Source organism: Adiantum capillus-veneris, chromosome 3, assembly GCF_014529385.1.
Source record: "Adiantum capillus-veneris isolate H3 chromosome 3, ASM1452938v2, whole genome shotgun sequence".
In the NCBI taxonomy this organism is placed as follows: domain Eukaryota; kingdom Viridiplantae; phylum Streptophyta; class Polypodiopsida; order Polypodiales; family Pteridaceae; genus Adiantum; species Adiantum capillus-veneris.
In genome coordinates, this window is record NC_140933.1 from 19,322,749 (window position 1) to 19,338,750 (window position 16,002).

The window sequence follows — 16,002 nt, forward strand, 5'->3', positions numbered from 1 at the left end:
GTTGCCACTCCTCTTAGCCTTTGAAAATCGGCTCTTAAGTATCTACACCCACGGCTCGAAGTGGTTAATTATAGAGAGTAGAGGAGTAGGTCTAACATAGCAGAGTTGCCGAGGGCTAGCTCCTTTCGGACTTCTTATGGCTCAATAATGGTAAAGCCGTAGGCAAGTCTAAAAAGACTCCATTATTAAGTCCAAAGCTCCCGAGGTGTGCACGGTCTCCCACATAGTGGGCTCAACAAAACCGCTAATAGATCCCAGTTCCACTTACCCTAATATAATTAACAACATCAACCATTTATAGGCTACTTAAGGACCTCTCTTCTTAAGCAAGAAAAGAGAAACCAAATGCTCTGATACCAATGTAATGGAATTGGCCTATTTAATTTGAGAGTAGCGGAAATTAATGAGAGTACTTTTGAGAAATGACTTTATGAGCATAGCGGGTGAACATAATTGAAGATAGCAACATAATCATAGCAATTAGCTAACTTGGCATGAACAATACTTTTGCAAGAGAGAGAATTTAGAGAACATGACAACATTTGAGGACCGGATTTATGTGGAGCCGGTCCCCCCTCCAATAGACCTTTGTATTATGATTTCTCCCATTAAGAGAGACTTGTTACAATACAATCTTTGTGTTCCTTGTGACCTAGGTGATGCAATGAAGATGGAAAGCTTCATGCATCACAAACATAACATAAACTTGAAGAAAGCTTTAACTATCCCAAGACCTCAAACACCTTCGAAGGTGGAGAGAGCTAGCAGGGAATGAGGGTAGGGAAGAGGAAGAAGAAACATTTCGTAGGAGAAAGAATTAGTTCCTCACTTATCATAACTCTTGTTGCTAGCATACATAATAGCATAGTAATGAAGAAGAAGGAGATGGCAAGCTTAAGCATTGAAGCATGGCTCTTGGTTGGATTTGCACTCCATATCCGTGTAGGCTCTCAACCTCTACTTGCTTGGAGTGAAGGAGTACGAGCGGAAGTGCGAAGCGAGAGAGAGTGCGAGAAGAAGAGCACGACGATATGGTGAACTCGCTCTACTGTAATGTGTAGAGCATAGTGAGTTCTTATTAGGTTTTTACAAAAGAATATGTGTACATACCTGGCGGCCTGCCCACTTACCTAGGCGACCACATTGGCCTTTATACCCCAACAACCTCACACTTAAAGTCCAATGTGGTACTTTAAGTGTGAGAGAAGCTACTATACAAGCTAATATACAAGAGATGTAGAGAAGTGATGTACTACCCCACACCTAACTGCTTGCAAAAATGCGCAAAGCTCTCTGAGGGAAGTCCTTTTGTAAGTAGATCAACAGGATTTTCTGTGGTGTGAACTTTGACAAGCTGAAGTTTCTTATCCTCGAGCATTTCCCTGATGAAATGATACTTCACATCCACATGCTTTGTCTTGAGTGATAAACTCGATTGCGAGCCAATTGTATAGCACTTTGACTATCACAATATAACACAGGCATCTCTTCTTTGATTCCCAAATCTGTTACTAGTCGATTAAGCCAAATTGATTCTTTGCATGCCTCTGATGCTGCAACATATTCAGCCTCTGTATAGACTGAGTAACACAATCTTGTAATCTAGAACGCCATGATAGTGCTCCACCAGCCAATGTAAAGACATACCCTGACGTAGACCTTCGGTTGTCTAAGTCACCTGCATAATCTGAGTCTGTAAAACCCTTTACACTTAGCTCCTGACTCCCATAGCATATACGCATACTCTTTGTAGCTTTCAGGTATCTCAATATTCCTTTCACTGCCTCCCAATGTTTCTTGCCTGGGTTTGACATGTATCGACTTACTACTCCCACTGCAAATGCAATGTCTGGGCGAGTAGCAATCATTGCATACATTAAACTACCCACTGCAGACGCATATGGAATCTTATCCATTTCAGCCTGTTCTTCCTCAGACAAAGGACAATCTTGTTTGCTAAGTTTCACATATGGTGGCAATGGAACACTCAATGCCTTTCCCTTTTCCATATTGAAACGTTGCAAAACCTTGTCAATATACTCTGTTTGAGATAACCAAATCAACTTCTTTGATCTATCTCTCTCAATGTGCATACCGAGTATATGACTTGCCTCACCCATATCTTTCATGTCAAACGATTTTGCCATCTTTGACTTCAAAGCTGAAATTTCTTCCAAGTGCTTGCCAGCAATCAACATGTCATCCACATACAAAATAAGAATCATCCAACTGCCATCCTTAGCTTTCTTTGTATATAGACAGTGATCGAACTCACTACGTTTGTAGCCTTGAGAAAGCATAAACTTGTGGAACTTATGGTACCATGCCCTCGGTGATTGTTTTAAGCCATAAAGACTCTTTAACAACTGGCATACCAAATCTTCCTTGCCTTTCTCAACAAACCCTTCTGGCTGCTGCATGTAAATTTCCACATCTAAATCACCATGCAAGAACGTTGTCTTGACATCCATTTGGTGCAACACCAAATCTAATATGGCAACCAATGCAAGAAAGCATCTCAATGTAGTCATCTTGACCACCGGAGAGAAGACTTCATCAAAGTCAATGCCTTGTTCTTGCTTAAAGCCCTTGGCAACAAGCCTTGCTTTGTACTTTGGCTGACTATCATGAGCGGTGATTTTATACCTGTAAACCCATTTACAAGGTAGAGCCTTTTTGCCCTGTGGTAATTTAACTAGCTTCCATGTCTGGTTTTTATGCAGGGCTGTCATCTCTGACTACATGGCCAATTGCCAATTCCCGGAGTCCTTCATTTGCACTGCTTCCTTGTAACATGAAGGCTCATTGCAATCAGTCAACATGACATAGTTCATAGATGGAACAAACCTATCAGGAGGTCGCGTGATACGTCTAGATCTATGCACAATAGGTGGCTCGGGCTCAGCCACAACCTGTGGTTCCACTCTATCCTATCCTTGCTCCTCTTGAGCCCTGACATTTTGTCTTGCACGTGCAGGTCCATCTTCTTGGAAGACAACTCTTCTAATCTCCTCAACCCTCTGTGGTTTAGAATGATATTTGGCTTCATTAAAGTAAACATCATTGCTGCGGATAACCTTTCTGGATTCGGGATCCCAAAGTCTGTACCCCATCTCACCAGAATTACCATAGCCTAGAAAGATACACTTTCTACTCTTTGGCTCAAGTTTGTTCCTAAATTCCTTTGGAACATGAGTATATGCCTCACCGCCAAAGACTCTAAGATGCTTGTATGAGGGCATTTTGCCTGACCATACCATCTCTGCCACCACTGAATCCTTCTGCAAAACCTTGCTAGGAGATCTATTTATAAGATGAACAGCTGTTGATACAGCTTCAGCCCAAAACCCATTTGGCAGTTGTGCATTAGACAACATACTTCTGACCTTCTCTTGTATGGTCCTATTCATCCTCTCAGCAACACCATTTTGAGGAGGATTGTAAGGAGCAGTAAGTTCGAGCTTTATACCTTTTGACTCACAAAAGTCCTGAAAGGCCTTTGAAACATACTCTCCACCATTGTCATTGAGTAAGCATTTAATCTTCTTGCCACTCTAATTCTCCACAAGTGTCACAAACGTTTTGAAAATAGTAAACGCTTCATCCTTGTGCTTGAGAAAGTAAACCCATACTTTCCTCGAGTAATCATCTATAAATGTCATAAAGTAAGAAGCTCCCCCTAGAGATAGGTTAGGCATAGGTCCACACAAATCACTATGAACAAGTGCCAACTGTGTATCTCTTCTACTGCTTCTATGCTTATGTGGCTGCTGTGTTTGCTTACCATACAGACAATGTTCACAGAATTCAAAATCATTAAATGAAAAGCCAAACAAATAACCAGAACGAGACAATATTTCCATTCCCTTGTTGGACATATGTCCTAACCGGCTATGCCACAAAGAAACGTTCGGCTGCTCGGTTACATTGATTACATTTTTAGAGACATTTGATACATAAATCATGTAAAGTCCTCCATACTTTACTCCATGTGCTACTGTCATCGAACCCTTGGATATCTTCCACATGTTTTGTCCAAAAGTGGTGACGTAGCCAGCATCATCAAGTAAACCTGTGCTGATCAAGCTCTTTGTAATTGCGAGAACATGTCTCACATTCTTCAGCGTGAAAGAAGAGCCATTCTGAAACTTCAATTGAACATCTCCAACACCTAAGATATCACATGTCTGCCCATTGCCTAGCCGAACATGATCTTTAGTGGTCACATAAGAGGTAAACCACTCCTTGTTGGAGACACATGAAGTGATGCCCCTGAGTCTATAATCCAGTCACTCAGTGCATTTCCATCAGATGTTGTAAGAAGAGCTGAGTCCATTGTATTCTTCAAGAAGTAGATGTCTCCTGACACTAGACTGACATCCTCTGCAACAGTGTTTGTCACATTTATTTCTTGAATCTTCACTGAGGACTTGTTCTTCTCACCATGGTCTTCAGCTTTCTCTTTGCCTTTTTCTGCTTTCCATTCTCTGCAGTCTCTTTTCATGTGACCCTTCTTGCCACAATGGTAGCATTCTATGTCACTCTTGCCTTTAGCACTACGGGACTTGCTACGAGAGTGGTTCCTCTTTCCACCTTTGTACTTTTCTTTGGTCCTTCCCCTGACAACTAAGGTTGTTTCTTTGCCTTTGTCCATTGTCCTTCTATTGGTTTCTTCAGTAAGCAGACTGCCTTCTACACCTGCTATGTTCAAACCATATGGAGGTGTAGAATTACTCAAAGTTGTGCGAAAAGTGTCCCAACTTTCCGGCAATGTGATCAACAAGAACATAGCTCTAACAGGTTCATCAAACTTGACACCTTGAGCTGACAACTGACTGTAGATGGTGTTGAATTCATTCAGATGATTGGACATAGGTGTCCCTTCTTTCATCTTCAAGTCAACAAGCTTCTTAAGCCAGTATTCCTGTGAAGGTGCACTCTGCTTCTCATAAAGATCACTCAGCTTTGTCCATGCTTCATAAGCCGACATCTCGTCTGCTACATTGAAGTAAACACTTTCTGCCAAAGTCAGCATAATGGTAGAAAGTGCCAATTCATCCATTTCGCTCCATTCATCTTCGTCCATATCTTGTGGTTTTATCCCCTTGAGCTTTATAGGTTTTATCTGCTTCTTTTGTACCAACACGTGCCAAATCTGCTTCTTCCACAATGGGAAATTGGTTCCATCCAACTTTTTGATATTGTAAAGAGCAGTGTCCTGTGATCCAGCCATAGCTACGCTTCACAGTAGTTTACTTTCCTGGGAAAAATTCGGCAGAGTTTCCCTTGTAAACTGATCTCTGAACCAATATCAACCTGTCAAATGAACCAAGAAATCTTTAGATTCTGCAAAAATTTTGGCAGTCTCCTTTGTAAAATGGCTCTGGTGTACTCAAAAACAGACCAAAAAATAGCTCAAAAAACCAGTGTCTCTCTAACACTGTAAGCTGTGGGTAAACCTGTCCTGCACCTGTACTATCTCTCACTGTCCTGTCACTGTCCTGTAAGCATAGACTGCGACAATGCCTCAACGGCAGTAAAGCAAAGATACAATCCCAACTGTCTAACTCACAATCAATACATCCTAGCTGCCTATCTAAGGGTGCTCGAGGGATCGCTCCAAGACCTGTATCACCGAAAGGATCTCAACATTCGAGAATCCCCCAGCTCAATAAAACCTCACTCGACCATCAACAAAGGCTGCAATAAATCTGACAATACATAGATTTCCCACAAAGTCATACATCCACAAATTTCCCACTATATGCTGTAACCACTGCGGTGGTTGTTTGCTGCATGACTCACAGCCAGCAAACCCTCAACAGACATGCATCATCTCTGACAATACATCCCATGTGGAAGTACCTGCAATGTCAGGATGAAATTTGGAATATCAAGCAGCAAACACAAGCTACCTGATGAACTAGTGGATGTCACCTACAGTCGGTGTGTAGATGCGCCCGTGTCGTATGTGACACGCCTCCAAGAACTGTGAGCCGTCTTTCGATGTGTAGACTGTCACAAAGTGATGACGTGGCGGACAGCAGAAACCCTAATTTTTGCCAGAAACCCTAAATTTCCTGCAAACCCTAATTTTTGCCAAAAACCCTAAATTCCGGAAATCGCGGAGGCGGATTATTAATTTTTTTTTATTTTTTTGGAAAATGATGAGCGACGCGAATTTTGCTTTTGCTTTTTAAAAAAAAAAAAAAAGAGAAAAGACTCTCTAAGAGAGAGAGAGAACTGATGCTTTTGATTTTAAAAGCTTTTGGGGCTCTGCTTTTGGGCATCCCTTGTAACCTTTAAATTAGTGGTGAGGGCCTCACTTCTCAGAGCATCTGGACGCAGAGTCTGAGAGTGAAACCCTAACCGCTCTCTTGTACTTTGATGATTGATTAATATAAAAAGAAATACCGAAAGGGGCGCCAGTCTTTGGGGCCAATATCTCTAGGCACGGAACTCCGTCGGGCCAGTGCAAATCTATTGTGATCTGTGAATTGTTTTGAAGTGGTAATTTGGTGCTGTCGCGGTTGATTCTTGACTTGGAGTGTCCAAGTCTGTTACAGTGGTATCAGAGCACGACCGATTTCTCTTCTACAGGAAATCCGATCCCCGAATTTTTTTCCACGGCACCTATGGCTTCAGGCAATGATCAGTCGACTCCCTCTGCATCTGGAGATGCGGGCTGGGATCACAACGAAGATTCAGGCAGAGAGTATGGCCCGCCTTGGCCTACTTAGGCGGAGCGGTGAGAGAGAGAGCGTTGCCAGTTGATCAGCGATGCAACAAAGACGATGCTCAATTTTGCCAAGGACCCGAAGATGGCAAAATATATGAACCAGACCTCTTTGGAAGAGGTACAGATGGAGTGGCAGAGAACCACAACACCACTCCCGAAACCCGCTCTCAAGAAACCTTCTGCCTCCAAGAAAATATACGGAGCAGGAACTGGAGAACGTGGTTGATGCACGGATTGCTCAGCTTTTCGACGTGCAAAAGAAAGACAAAAAGCACGGCAAAAAGCAGAAGAAAGGCACTGACTTCCCGGGATATTTGGGTCGTCGGTTGACATTTGATAAGGCAAAGAAACGGAAGAAGCGTGTTCGATTTGAAGGAGTACCCAGTTCTTCTTCTTCTTCTTCTGACAGTTCTTCTAGCTCCTCGGATTAGAGCGAAGAAGACAGAAAAAGCAAAAAGCGAAGCAAGACACAAAGCTTCGGAAAGGGCAAGAAAAAGGCAAACAAGGCTACATCTCGCCCAGAGACTGACAGTTCTACTGAGGACTCGTCTACAGACAGCTCACATTCCGATGACGAAAAGTTTTATGCGAACGAGAAGAATTTTTACAAAGCCAACCAGTATGACTTTCTCGAAGATAAAAGCAAGAAAGTCCGAGAGTTTAAGGAAGGTGGCCACTCGATCAAGTTTGATACTTTTCAGGATACTCAGATGCTTCGAAGGCTTTGTCTTTTATACAGCAGTTTGACATCGCTTTCGCGGGAGGACGCTATTCAGAGCACTCCAAGATTCGGAGAGCTGCCTCTTACTTTAAGGGGAATGCTCGTACTTGGTGGTCCACGCTTCTATTAAGCAAGACTGTGCCAGTTACATGGCTGAAATTCAAGAGGCTTTTTATTTCTTCTTGGTTGACTCAAGAGTTTGAGCGAGATATACGAGCTGCTTGGAACCATCTTCGGATGACCAAGAAAGATACAATCAATGCTTATTGTGAAAGATTCTGGAGCTCTTTTCTACCCGCCTCTTCATTCAAGAAGATCTCATTCAGAGAACAGATTGAGCGGTTTACCTTGGGTCTACCTACAGAGATCCGAGATCACTGCTTGGAACAGAAGTCAGCTTCTATTCAGGAGTTGATGAGTCATGCGAAGCGAGGCTTTGCCATTCACTCTGGCAGTCTGACCTACCCCACAGATGAGGCCATGACACAACGAGCCGAACAGACTTCTGGGAATGAAAGTAGAATGAAAAAGAGCAACCCAAAGAAAAAAAAGGATGCACGACCCAAGCTTACTCCTGAAGAGAGAGCTCGCTTCATCAGAGAGGGGAAGTGCTTTGGATGCGGGGAACATGGACATATTTCCGCGAAGTACCCTGATAAGGCATAGAAAGAACAGAATGATAAAGACGACGACAGGTCTGAGAGTTCGAGAGCAACTGAGGAATGTGGCAGAAAAGGCAGATAGAAAAGTAGAACTGGTACCACATGGCGTGGGACTTGCACCGAATCAAATGAATGAAAGTACAAACTTTGCCGCTTTTTTTGGGGCAAAGTGAAGGATCAGGAAGCTCTTTTGAAGGAGCCAAGGCCAACTTCTTTTCACTTGGAATTGGCGGCTCGATTTGGAACTACGCCCCACAGACTGACGCCACAGGCGGAGGTAGTTCAACTGGCACCCGGATGGGATGTTGCCATTACACCGAGCATTGGCAAACTTCGTTTGCAATGACAGGGGTGTTCAGGGCACGCGAGTGACGTTCTACTCGGGATCCCTTGGTACCACAAGAACTACGCCGTGGTTGACTACCGAGCCGAGAAAGCGACTTTGATAAATGAAGGGCTTAGAGATTGTACTTGATGAACTTCAGTTTTCTTACTCATTCTTTTGGGAGAACTGAACGATGGATAAAGGTTGAATATGTTTTGACCTGAAGAAAAGAACGCCAAGATTTTTTTTTCTCCACGCTCATGCCGATTGCTTTTGAGAGGGCCTGAAGATCATACGATTGATCTGATATCTGGAAGCACGCCACCGAATCGGTCACCTTATCGTGTGAGCCGAGTACAGAATGAAGAGATTATGAACCAAGTGAAAGACCTCTTGGAAAAGGGTCTTGTCCAGTCTAGTACTTCACCGTATTGCTCTCCAGTATTGTTGGTTTTGAAAAAAGACGGATCTTGGAGAATGTGCATCGATTATAGCACTCTCAACGAAATCACCATCAAGAACAGATTTCCGATTCCTAGGATCGATGATATACTCGACAGGTTATAGGGATCCTCGTGCTTTAGCAGGATTGACTTGAAGAGTGGATATCATCAGATTAGGATAGCGCCAGGAGATGTCTACAAGACAGCTTTTCGGACGACTTTTGGGTTATTTGAGTTTTTGGTGATGCCTTTTGGCTTAACCAATGCTCCTGCGACATTTAACCGGATGATGAACAGGATTTTTCGAGAGTACAGGCTATTTGTTGGCACTTTCTTTGACGACATCATTGTTTTCTCCAAGAATGAGGCAGAACACAGAGATCATCTGCTTCAAGTCTTTCAGGCATTACGAGATCACACGTTAGTGATTAATGCAAAGAAAAGTGAATTTTTCCTACTAGAGATACACTTTTTGGGACACATTGTGTCAGCAGCAGGAGTGCGAATGGACCCGGCCAAGATAGAGACTATCCGTGATTGGCCCGATTTGAGGAATGTCCATGAAGTTAGAAGCTTCTTGGGACTGTGTTCGTACTACAGGCGGTTCATACGAAAGTTTGCAAAGGTTGCTTCCCCTTTGCATACCTTGACACAGAAAGGAGTACCTTTTTCGTGGGGACCCACAGAGGTGACTGCCTTTCGGACATTGAAAGAGAAATTGACTACGAGACCTATTTTGACTTTGCCGGAATTGCAGAAGTCATTTGAAGTATATTGTGATGCTTGTGGTCGTAGTCTGGGTGCGGTCTTGCTGCAAGAAGGCCATGCCATAGCTTACGAGAGCTGTTTGTTCTCTAGGCCGGAGATGACAGCACAGATCTATGAGAAAGAGCTTTTGGCAGTTATCCATGCTCTTACTCAGTGGCGGCATTACCTACTCGGAGCGGATTTTACTGTCTTTACAGACCATCAGAGTTTGCGCTACTTCTTGTCACAGAAGCAGCTTTCGGAAAAACAGATGCGGTGGGCGAACATCTTGTCACAGTTCCACTTCCAGATTGTCCATGTGCAGGGACAAAAGAATGTGGTGGCAGATGCTTTGTCTCGGAAACCGTTGGTTCTGGCTATTTCCGCGATACATCATAGGAGCTTCGAGGATATGGTCGATCAGTATGCCACAGATACAGATTTTGTAGATATTTTCACACGGATACGGGATGGGGAGATAGTAGCTGTATACTCCCTTCGGGAAGGCTACTCGATGAAAAAGACTATGTTGTGCGTTACACAGCCATTGAGGGAAAAGGTTATGACTGATTGCCACTGTCCACCTTTTACGGGTCACCGCGGCATTGCTACCACCATGAAAGGGGTAGAGAGAGATTTCTTTTGGTGGAGACTGAAGAAGGATGTGGAAGAGTTTGTGCGCAGTTGCTTGGTATGCCAGAAGGTCAAGTTTGACAGGCATAAGGCACAGGGATTGTTACAGCCTTTACCCATACCCACCCACCCCTGGGAAAATATTGAAATGGATTTCATTTTTTTTTATCTCCCGAGAATACAGAATGATCACGATGATTTTCCGATTACATGGCACGCCTGAGACGATTGTCTCCGACAGAGACCCCAGATTTATGAGTTTGTTTTGGAAGGCAATTTGGGAGAACATTGGCACGCGGTTGCAGTTCTCGTCATCGTTCCACTTGCAGACTGACGGGCAATCTGAGATTGCCAATTCAGTGATTTTAGATTTATTGAAGTCTTGTATCTCGCATCAGAAGACTCAATGGGAAAAGAACTTACCTTTGGTGGAATTTGCCTACAATAACACGATACACTCTTCGACGGGGAAGACGCCATGAGAGATTGTTGAAACTGTTGCGAAGGTTCCATCCTTCCTGAGCACGAAAGATTAGAAATTTGAAGCGGATGAATATTCGCGAGATTTGGATACGGCTTTTGCCAAGGTTCGCGAGACTTTACAGAAGTCTCAAGAACGACAGAAAAAGGCAGTGGATCGCCATCGTCGCGACTAGAAACCGAAGGAGGATGATTGGGTGCTCTTACTTTTGAGAAGGCACGCCTAAGAAAGAAAAAGGGAAAGGAGAGGCTTTTTCCAAAGCTTAGTATGTGATACTACGGACCTTTCCAGATTACTGACAAGATAAATGATGTCTCCTTCCGATTGGAACGGCCAGATACTTGGAGGATTCATAATGCATTGCATGTGAGTCTCTTGAACCCTGTTAAGGGTGATGTGCCTGATGATGGGGAGCCTGATGAGCAACCCGAAGTGGAAGAAAACGAGGAGATCCTTGTTCCTGAACAGATTTTGGCACATAACGATACGAAGAAAGGTAAAGCCCGAAGGCTGTTCTTGGTTTAGTTCAAGAACTTTCCTGCATTTGATGCGAAGTGGATGGAGGAGGAGGACCTAGCAGATACTCCTTGGATTGTGAAACTTTACCTCCATGTTTTGGTTTAGCATAGTCTACTCCAAACGGAACCCAGAATTCAGCTTGGCCGGAGATTTGGTGCAGTGGGATGCACAAGAGGGGAGTCACAACACTCCTTTGTCAACAGATGCCTCGATTTTGATACTAAAGTCACTGATGTCTCTTTGAGCTTCAGGGATACTGAGAGCTGACAGTATTCTGCTGGATGACTTTATGAAATGGAATTCTTGATTATGATACTGATTTGTTCTTGACTTCTTGTGAGTGCAGGAACTGGTAGACGAAATGACTGCAGCATTTTGGTCTACTTGATCTCGAATAGACATGGTTGCAATAGGGGTTAGTCAATCGGACATCGATGAGGTCCCGATTGGACCTAGATGTGATTGCTAGCTACATTGCCAATAAATCATGGTCTAAGATCCGAATGAATGTTGAATGTCATGTGATGTCCTGTGATGTCTGGTGATGTCCTGTGATGTCGTGTGATGTGACTGTCGATTTTGTACATGTGCTAGATGTGTGTTCCTAGTACGAAGGTACTAACAGTCAGAGTGTGCTAAGACAGTTTATGGCTTTTGTCGGTTTTGCAGGCGTAATCGCGGTCGATTACAATGCTTTCAAGAGGGGGGTATGTCACAAAGTGATGACGTGGCGGACAGCAGAAACCCTAATTTTTGCCAGAAACCCTAAAATTCCTACAAACCCTAATTTTTGCCAAAAACCCTAAATTCCGGAAATCGCGAAGGCGGATTTTTTTTATTTTTTTTATTTTTTTTTTTTTGGAAAATGATGAGCGACGCGAATTTTGCTTTTGCTTTTTTTTTATAAAAAAAAGAGAAAAGATTCTCTAAGAGAGAGAGAGAACTGATGCTTTTGATTTTAAAAGCTTTTGGGGCTCTGCTTTTGGGCATCTCTTGTAACCTTTAAATTAGTGGTGAGGGCCTCACTTCTCAGAGCATCTGGACGCAGAGTCTGAGAGTGAAACCCTAACCGCTCTCTTGTACTTTGATGATTGATTAATATAAAAAGAAATACCGAAAGGGGCGCCAGTCTTTGGGGCCAATATCTCTAGGCACGGAACTCCGCCGGGCCAGTGCAAATCTATTGTGATCTGTGAATTGTTTTGAAGTGGTAATTTGGTGCTGTCGCGGTTGATTCTTGACTTGGAGTGTCCAAGTCTGTTACAGTAGACAGCCACAAATCAACACTTTGGGAGTGCCGATATCCTCAGCACCTGCAGTCGTAGGCCGAAACCCCAAATTTGCAGAGTTGGATCTACACCCGCTGAGACCACGTAGTCGAAAATGGCCTGCGCAGAACTTTGTCGAAGCCGAACGGTGGCCGAGATGACCTCAAAATGAAATTCTGAGAACACCAAGCCCTTTGGGTTCTCCCACAGGATTCGGGGCTGTGTCTTCGCCTGTCGAATCTCACTCCAATTTGAGCAGGTGACTCTGGCTACCTGTAAATGCTGCCCCTAGCCTCGATCTGAGCTCTGATACCAGTTGAAGGAGTACGAGCGGAAGTGCGACGCGAGAGAGAGTGTGAGAAGAAGAGCACGACGATATGGAACTCGCTCTACTGTAATGTGTAGAGCATAGTGAGTTCTTATTAGGTTTTTACAAAAGAATATGTGTACATACTTGGCGGCCCGCCCACTTACCTGGGCAACCACATTGGGCTTTATACCCCAACATGGAGAAGGAGAGGGAACTCTTGCACTTTGCATAGCACACAATGAGAGTGTTTGTGAGTGTGTGTGGGTGAGTATACCCCCTAGCAACCCCCTAGCTTGCTTGGGTCAACCCCCCCTTGTAGCTCATGCTTGAAGCTCATTGGACCCCTCCAGGCCTAGCCAATCACAAGCAGGAGGCATTACAAGCAGCAAGGGTAGCCTTGAGACAAGTGTCCCCCTTTCCCCTTTGAGAGATAGGGCTAGATAAATGCTAAATCATTTAATTAAATCTCCTAAATTATTATTGGACCCTTTAGGTGGCCAACACGCTTCAGGCACACCATGAGGGCAACATGAGGAGGAACTTGACAAGTGTCCCTTTTGCTTTCTTTGTACCATGCATGCCTTGTGTGAGTGTGTGGGTGTTCTCTCTCATCCCCCCTCATGTAGGGCTCGCCCCCTCCTTGTAGGGATTGAATCTTTGACTTTTTGACACCTCCAGTCCCTCATGCCTAGGCCCAATTTCCACCACAAGCTTGGCTCATAAGCACTTTCAGCTTGGGCTGGGTTCTCACCTCAAGTGCAACCCTAGCATCTCAAGCATGTCAAGCACCTCAAGCATCTCAATAATTAAGCACCTCAATCATCAAGCACCTCAAGCACCTTAGTCATCAAGCAGGACAAGCACCTCGAGCTAGGTCGGGCGGGTTCCCGCACCTCAAGCTCAACCCTAGCTTACCTAAGGTCGACGGCCTTTTACACACATTATTGGAGGTCTTCAATGAAGCTAAACCTAAGGTCTTATGCTCCATTTCTTAGCCTTGCTCTTTGATAGACCATCTCTCATTTGGGCCCCTTTACCATTGGCCCCGTGTTGAGATAGATCTATAAGCACATGTCTATATCTTAACAATTGTTCCCATGTATTCTCCCACATTAAGTGATCAATTTAATATGAGAAAATCATTTGGGTTGGTTAGATATTAGATATTAGATTTTATGACATACATCCCAACCAAAATGAGCTGCCAATGCACATAGAGAATGCACAGTAGTGATACGACAAGTGGGAGCAAAAGTCTCTTCATAATCAATGCCTTTTTGTTGTGCATAACCCTTTGCAACAAGTCAACCCTTATGGAGATCGACCTCACCATCCGGCTTGCGTTTTAACTTGTAAACCCACTTCGTACCAATGGCCTTTTTGACAGGAGGCAAATCACATAAAGTCCATGTGTCATTTTTTATAAGTGCATCATATTCTGATTGCATGGCAGCCATCCAATTTTCTGAATTCTGAGCTTCATCAAAAGACAGAGACTCCTCAACATCATGTAAGCTAGACATAGCCAAAGCATAACAATCTGATGCATAAGATGCATGGCGAGAGCCTGAGAGTACGACTAGACAAAGGTGCATCCAATTTACTGTCACGCAAAGTGTGCACCAGCCATTTTGGCATACCTTTAGCCTGCTCATTTTCAGCCCTTTCCTCATCAAGTACATCATGTACATCTACATCAGTAATAGGTTGATCTAAAACATTTTCAGAAACCCCCATAGGCTGTACATTTGCCTCATTGGAACTTACATTCGTATTTCCACCACTGAAAAGAGGCAACCAAGTGTCATAGATGTCCTGTGAGCTTACATTATTGTCTCTAGTTCATGACAGCAAGGGCTGAACAGAATCTCCACAAACACTACATCCCGTGAAACCAGAATACGTTTTGTTTGCGGATGATACAACCTATATCCTTTGCTTTCAGCACTATAACCAACAAAAATACATTTGACAGCCTTATCATCCAATTTTCTGCGCTGCACTTGTGACACCAAAGCATATGCCAAACAGCCAAAAACACGCATGTGCTCAATAGAAGGCTTTCTATCATGCCATGCTTCATATGGAGTAATAGACTGGAAAGCTTTCGTAGGACACCGGTTAAGTACATAAGTGACACACATGATGGCCTCAAGCCAAAAAAAATGCGGTAAAGCTTGACTTTTGACCATACATCGTGCCATTTCCGTCAGCGACCTGTTTTTCCTCTCAGCAACACCATTTTGCTGAGGTGTGTAAGGCAATGTACATTGGTGTTTTATCCCACGACTAGCCAGAAATGCATTAAACTCATGAGACATATACTCCCCCCCTCGATCGGAATGGATTTCCTTGGGTCATAAGTCTCCAAGTACTAGCAAAAGTCTGGTAAGAATCTGGTAAGGCATCAAGAACAGTCTGCACAAGGGAACTGTATGAAATAACTTTACCTGCAGGAATAAGTTGTTCATTGATATCCTTGACACTAGCAAGGAAAGTGTCCATATCATCTTCCTCATGCATAATCTTCGACTCCGGCTCTTTACGCAGCAAAGCAATTTTAGCCTCATTGCGGCTTGCATAAACACCTGCTAGAATATCCCAAGCCTGTTTTGCAGATTTTGTTGAACGGATGTGAGGAACAATGGTGCGCTTCACAGACAATGCAATCAATGCATGAGCCTGCGCATCCTTAACATCCCAACGAGCTTGTTCTGTCGTAGGCAAAACAACTCTAACAGCTGCAATCCTTGCAATAAGACCTGCAACATTCTCAACATCGCATACATCCTCAGAACCAGGACGTACATGCCCTGCACAATGTTCGAGCGAGCACAACTTGTGCTATATGGCATAAACCGTAGAAGACTATAAGGCACCTGTTATGCAGAAAAAGGCACTGACAGAAATTCTGCACAAAATGACGAAATAGCATGTGCAGTACTGCCTGTAGTGGAAATTCTGAGCAGTACTGACAGAAATTTTGCACAAAATTCTGAGTAGACCAAGCTCTACGAGCTTGCCCAAAATATTTGTCGACCTGCGAATGCTCGCCAAAGCTCACTGAAATCGGAGAAAGTGAGCAGGCGTGTGCTGGAGCAGCTGGCGACTAAGCCCGGGAGGACGTGACCTGCTCTGATACCAATTGTTGGAA